Consider the following 6,459-nt stretch of genomic DNA (forward strand, 5'->3'; position numbering starts at 1 on the left):
TCTTTTCTTCTTTCTTTGCAGTAGCACAGGAGGCTGTCGAAAATGACGTACTAGTTAAATCGTTTTCCTCTTAAAAACAAATACATACAATACGTGTATACAAGGTGCCATAGCTAAAGGAGACCTCCTACATTTTTTCTTTGTTCTTAATAATATGAAAAATCTTTAATTGGTTTCAAAAGAAGTAGAAGAAGAATCATAGAAGATCATAGAAGAGAACCTCGGTGCCTGGGCCTAATAAGACTCGCTTATCTTAAATTTTATCATACTTTTGGTGTTCAAGGTCATTTAAAGGTCATGATACAGATATGTTTAAATGTATATTTTCACCCGCTACAAGATACAATAGAAAAAAATACACGCTTAAAGAATAAAAAATACTGACTAGCTTAAAAAAATCCACAAAAAGTGAAGAAGTATAAGAAATTTTTTTGTCCATGATATACCTCTTTTTAAACCAATCAAAGTATATCTTAAACAGTTTTCATATTATCAAAAAAAAAAGAAAATATTTAGGTAGTCTCCTTCAACTGGGACACCTTTTATATGCACGGGTAAGAATATTTTATTTTACAAGTGTTTTTCTCTCGGTAATACATGTCTACACTGTTGATTGCGCACTATTATAACTAAAAATTATGTTCGAACGGTGGGTAAGATAGGATTACATAATTAATCGTTTATGAGTATCCTCCTCTTAATATTTCGAGCATTCTCCTTTTTTTCTCTTACTCTCTTCCTTTCTTTCCCTTTATTTTGTCCTATTCTCACTATCTCTCTCTCTCTCTCTCTCTCTTTTTCTCTTATTCTCTCATTCTGTGTCGACCAAAATTCTCGCTTTTCCTTTCCAAAGTTCTCCGCATTCTCTCCGTCTCTTTTTATTTCTCTCCTTCTCTCTTGCACTGACAGTCAGTAACAACGTGAGAGAACTGCCGCGGTTACCCCCTCTTACCCTCTCAAACCTTGAGTCCTCATTCAACGTTTCCTCCTTTCAGCTTTTTCCTCCCACCAAGCCATCCCATTCGACCCCAACTCTTCGACTACTACGCGCGCAGGATCGAACCAAATGAAAGAAGGAGAGAGATAAAAAAGGGAATTTCCGACGGTTTACTAAGAGGGGATGAACTATCGAGCGAAAGGGTGGAGGTGAGTTCTTTCCTTCCCTCGCGATCGAAACAGGAATTTCTTCTTCGATCATCCTATTGTACATTAGGATTTCCCTCAAAACTGTTGTGTTGGGGTTATATTTTTAATCATGGACTTTACCCTTCCTTCTGCCATCATGTGTATACATTTGTTCTAAATGTATCTACTACATTCATTTGATCAATTGAATTGTTTAATATTATTTAATATTATTTAATCCTATTTAATCTTACATTTATTAATCCTATATAACTTTGACGTCATATGTTTATAAATACGTATTTGTATTTTTCAAATATTATCTCATTTTATAAGCATTGAATTAATCGTTCAATTATATATGAAGTTTGTTGTTTTGTTTATGTATAATGATAAGTTATATTTAATATATCGTAGTCTGATAATATTTTTATTATTATACATATTTGCTAAAAATAATATTATAATTTTTTATTTTATATAAATTTTTCTTTATATATATATATGTAAAATTATAAAAAGATAGGATGGTTTAATCGATAGGAAGAGTCCATGTTTAAACTAATCTTTTCGTTATTAAAATTTCCTTCTTTATTTATTTTCTATTTCCATTATTTTGTATTATTTTTCTTTTTTTAAAAATAATATATAAAAAATACATTTATTTTTCTTACCAAATAGATTTGTGCTGTTTTAATACAAATTAAGGGTACTACGACTCTCCTTGAATCTATTATAGTCGGATTTTTTTCCATAATTACACAAGAATTTATCAAGAAATCACAAGAATTTAATAAACAAATATTTACTTCTAAATACAAATGAAACATCGAAGATACTAAATTTATTCCCATATTTCAAATTAGGGTTTATAATCGACATAAATAATCTTTTATTAGTTAACTATTAAAAATTATTAAATATTATATGTGCGCCACATTGGAAGAGAAAATTAAATTAAAAAAATTATATTCACTTATTGGTGTGTAACTTGAAAATTACACAGACCCATAGAGGGTTTAGAGTCACGGCGAAGCTCGAAATTCCATTCAATGTTTCCCCACTTTCAAAGGTACATTTTAGTACCTTTCACTCTTTCTCTTTTTCTTCTCACGTATGCAATTCCATCGTAGTATGAGAGACAAAAGTGGAGGTAAAAGAGGGATAAAAAGGATAAGGAGAAGAAAAAGAGACACGAGGGGTTTCTCTCTGAGACGATCTAACATTTTAAAGATAAATGTCATCGACTTCTTCCCTTTATAAAATACTTATCTCTATCTCTATCTCTCTCTCTCCTTTTTCCTCTTACTCCGAAATTACCTTTTCCCATGAGAAAATAGAAAAATTTCAAAAATCATCTGCTTTTAGTAAGTTTCACTTTATTTAATGTTTAAATTTTATTAATATACATTTACCGTTATCCATCCCCCGTTCTATTCAATATGCAAATCCTTCTATATATTTTCTTTTCATTAAGTATTTATAAGAAGTCGAATAGAAAATATATATATATTTGTTGTAAATTTTATTTATATAAATTATTTATTCGATATTTTTATTTTGTATCCATCATAATTAGCATAGCTTACAAACTAAATTCATATAAGAAATAAAAAAAAATCACTTGATCTATCATAAATTAAGAGATAAAATTTTTTTAAATAATAAAAAGAAAGATTATATAGTAGCATCCCGTCGGTTCTAGGTCACACAAAAAAATGTATCCACGCCACATACAATCCCCTACGAACTTGTATAGCAAACCACCCCGAAAAAATCACTCATTCGTCGCATAAACTAAAAATAAAAATACATTTAAAAAAAAAAAAAAAAGAAGTAACAAGATAAAAATGTTAACGCAAATCATAAGAGGATATTTAAAGGAAGCTTCGGCATATAAGAGATCTTGTCGTTAGGTGGTAGCAGTGTACTCGAAGGGGTGGCAAAAGCGAGGCCACGACACTGTATCGAAGGGGGGTTAGCTCGTATCCGTGTCACGAATGCGCGCGTCTGCAATCCACCTCCTGCTACCCTCCACGGCCACCATCGAAAGAGGTGAATGCAGTTGGCCATCATTTTACAACCCGTTCGGACGCCATTCAGATGCGTTCGATGGAACTGGCAGGTTGTAACGCGCGAGTCACCATCGACTCTGCATCATCGTTACCATCATCATTATCATCATCATTATCATCGTCATCATCATCATTATCATCACCGTCGTTGTCGTCGTCGTCATCGTCATCGTCATTGTCGTGGTCATTATCACCGTCGTAATTTTCGTCATCGAAATCTCTTCGTTCAGCGTTTATTATCAACATGGGTAGTGGAACCGAGTGACGATCGAATTATTGAACACGTGGAAAAAGAAAGAGAAAGAGAGAGAGAGAGAAAGAGAGAGAGAGAAAGAGAGAAAGGTCTAAGGTACGAGACTACGAATGAATCATTCTTACTTTTTCTTGAAATAAATGAAATTGATCTATTGGTTATTTTATATTTTCATTTTATATTGTATCTTGTCATTTCAAATTATGTACCCTCGTGTGTTTATATTTATTTTTTAATAATGTTTTAATTTTTTGTCATACTTCTTGTATTTTGATAAAAAATAAATTCACGTTGATTTTCTTATATTTGAATTTTATATATCATATAATTTTTAAGTAACATATATTTATATATCTTCATTTTTGTTTTATCTTATTTTAATTTTTGTTAGAAAAACATTATAATTACTTCATATACCAAAAATGATTCAATTTCTTTTTAATTTTGTAACAGTAAGTATAAATCAGGTTTAAGTGTTTACGATTAGTGTAAGTTAATTACAAGACAAGGTATTAGTCCATTCTTCTTGTATTGCTATAGAAATAAGATTTATGCTGATTTTCTTATATCTTAATCTTTTATAATATCGTGTAATTTGATATCACATACTAAATCAGTAAATACATTTTTTAAATTTATTTTTTAATCACAAAATTATTATACATTTTGCCATATTAATTTTTAGTTCGTATACCAAATTTATTTGCTAAGTATAAGTTTTGCATTACAAACATTTTTATTTTAATTAAGAAAATATAGACTGAATAAACAAAAAATGTATATCAATGAAATTTTGTTTTTTAAAGCATACATTTTATATCCTTTTTATTTTTAAGAATTTAAATATAATTTGTATTCTTAAGTATAATTTCAATCATTGGATAGTTAATTTTTGATAAAACTAATCAAATATTATATTTACGTCTTTGAAAGACTTTTATTCGTCCGAGAAATTTTCATTATTTTTTAAGCTATTTTTTATAGTAATAGAAAAAAAAGGTAAAAAAAGATAAAAAAAAATAAAGAGATCATTGACTTTTCAATTACACGATATCATTCTTCCGAACGGAAGTTAAAGATAACTCGGATAAGCCGACAATCCGGATAAAAATGTCGATGATAAAAGAATCAAGCTAAATAAAATTCATATTTTATCGAAACGTGGTAAGCTTTGAATTTTTTTATTCTTTTATCGATGTTTAAGCGTGAAGAACACGGCTCGTTCACACTTTGTTCCGATATTCATGAATGACTCGTACTACTGCACTACCGCAGATTAAAGTAATCCTCTTTTTATTATATATCGATTAAATAATTCGATTCGATTATTATATCCATGATATCAATTTTATATTTTTAATATAAAAAAACAACATATTTTTATATATAGACATTATTTTAAATATATTAATTAATTATTATTTAATTTTAAATAAAAATTGTTTTATTTATATAAAAATATTACATATTCGTATATAAATTTATATAAATTATTTATAAATATAAATTGTTTTATTTTTTATAAATAATACAATTGTATATATATTCGTTCTACATTATTTTAATATGAAATATTTTGATTATTATTGACTTGATATCAAATTTATATTTTTAATATAAAAAGAAAATTATTTTAATAACATAATTTGAAATATCTTAATAAATTATTATAATGAAGAATGAATTAATTTCAATCAAAATTGTATGTTTCTTTTCAGAGATATCAGAAAAAGGCGTCAAAATTTAATTTGACGAAAGAAATAGAAGAAGAAAAAGAAATCGAAGAAAAGAAATAGACGAATGTGTTGGAAAAATAAACTCATCGTCCTCTTGGTGGACGCTTTCGACAGAGTGGAACGATCGCTTTAAAAAAGCTTCAAAAGAAAGAGTCACGTTCCGACTGTCTCCGAGAACGTCTCGGAAGAGAATGTCAAGGTACCGCTTTGTAGTCGTTATGTTCATTACCCTGAGAGACACGCCTACGCAACACCTGAATACCGATTTTCCTTTCGGCCTACGCATATCAAAACAAAGCTCTTAACTAATATATATATTTCTTTTCTTGTATTCCCAATTTTCTTCACATTTCTTGCACTTTTTTCTCATATCCTTTTTCTTTCTATTATCAAATTCATGCATTTTTGTATGAAATTTTTTAAATATTCTTTCTCATTAATGCGAAAAGACAAAATTGTAGTCAAGACAAATTTTAATGAAATGGCATCAAATTATTTATTCCAACAATTCATTGTTAATATTGAAATTATATTATTCAAATTTCAATTATATAAATTTAAAGACAAAATTTTCGAACGAAGATTCTATTATTCTTGATCTTTGAAGAGAAACATCGATAGAAGATTTATTCAAAATTTCCTACTTGTTTCTAAATTTTTCTAATACAAATTCAACGACGATATAACTTTTCTCAATTCAATTTTTGATAAACTCGTATAAAACTCATACGACGAAAACTACTAATAGAAATAAAAATAAGAAAATCCCATGAAATGTAAGAAAAAAAATGTAAGAGGTAAAAAGTGAAAGAGAGAGGGATTATTTTCAAATATTCAGCAAATAAATGGAGCATCATAATTTAGCAGAGAACGCGTGCATAAAAAGAACAATGAAAGGCCTCAGAGGGCCGACATGCGATTCTCAAAAGCAGTTTTTGCAGTAGTGAGCAAGAAGGAGGATGAGGATCGTTCGCGGCCAATGACTCGGGACAAACAGTAGAAGCTTTATAGTGTCGACATACGTTGCTTTTAAACGAGATCTCATTGAGCGCTCAGTGAACTTTATAGGTATATGATCAGCGATCCATGCGAATGGAGAAAACCCTTTGGACCTCAATGGGTCCATCTCTGTTGTCTGTATGCATATGTTTACGTATACGTATGTCTATGTAGAATCCTCGATATCGATAACGCTCGAGCGCTTGCTTTTCGGTTCACCTCGATTCATCATATCAACGTGAAGCGTGAAAATAAAGTAAAGGAAGAAAAA

The 6,459-nt window shown here is 29.2% G+C and overlaps 1 long non-coding RNA gene across 1 annotated transcript; it reads left to right on the top strand.

The window, feature by feature from the left end:
- Positions 1-2,818: 2,818 nt before the first annotated feature.
- On the top strand, positions 2,819-6,459 carry LOC122516788. The gene is made up of 2 exons (XR_006303669.1): positions 2,819-3,549; positions 5,172-6,459. It is a non-coding gene; the product is annotated as an uncharacterized LOC122516788 (long non-coding RNA).

Source organism: Polistes fuscatus, unplaced genomic scaffold (genome assembly GCF_010416935.1).
Source record: "Polistes fuscatus isolate 324 unplaced genomic scaffold, CU_Pfus_HIC Scaffold2, whole genome shotgun sequence".
NCBI classification, from domain to species: Eukaryota; Metazoa; Arthropoda; class Insecta; order Hymenoptera; family Vespidae; genus Polistes; species Polistes fuscatus.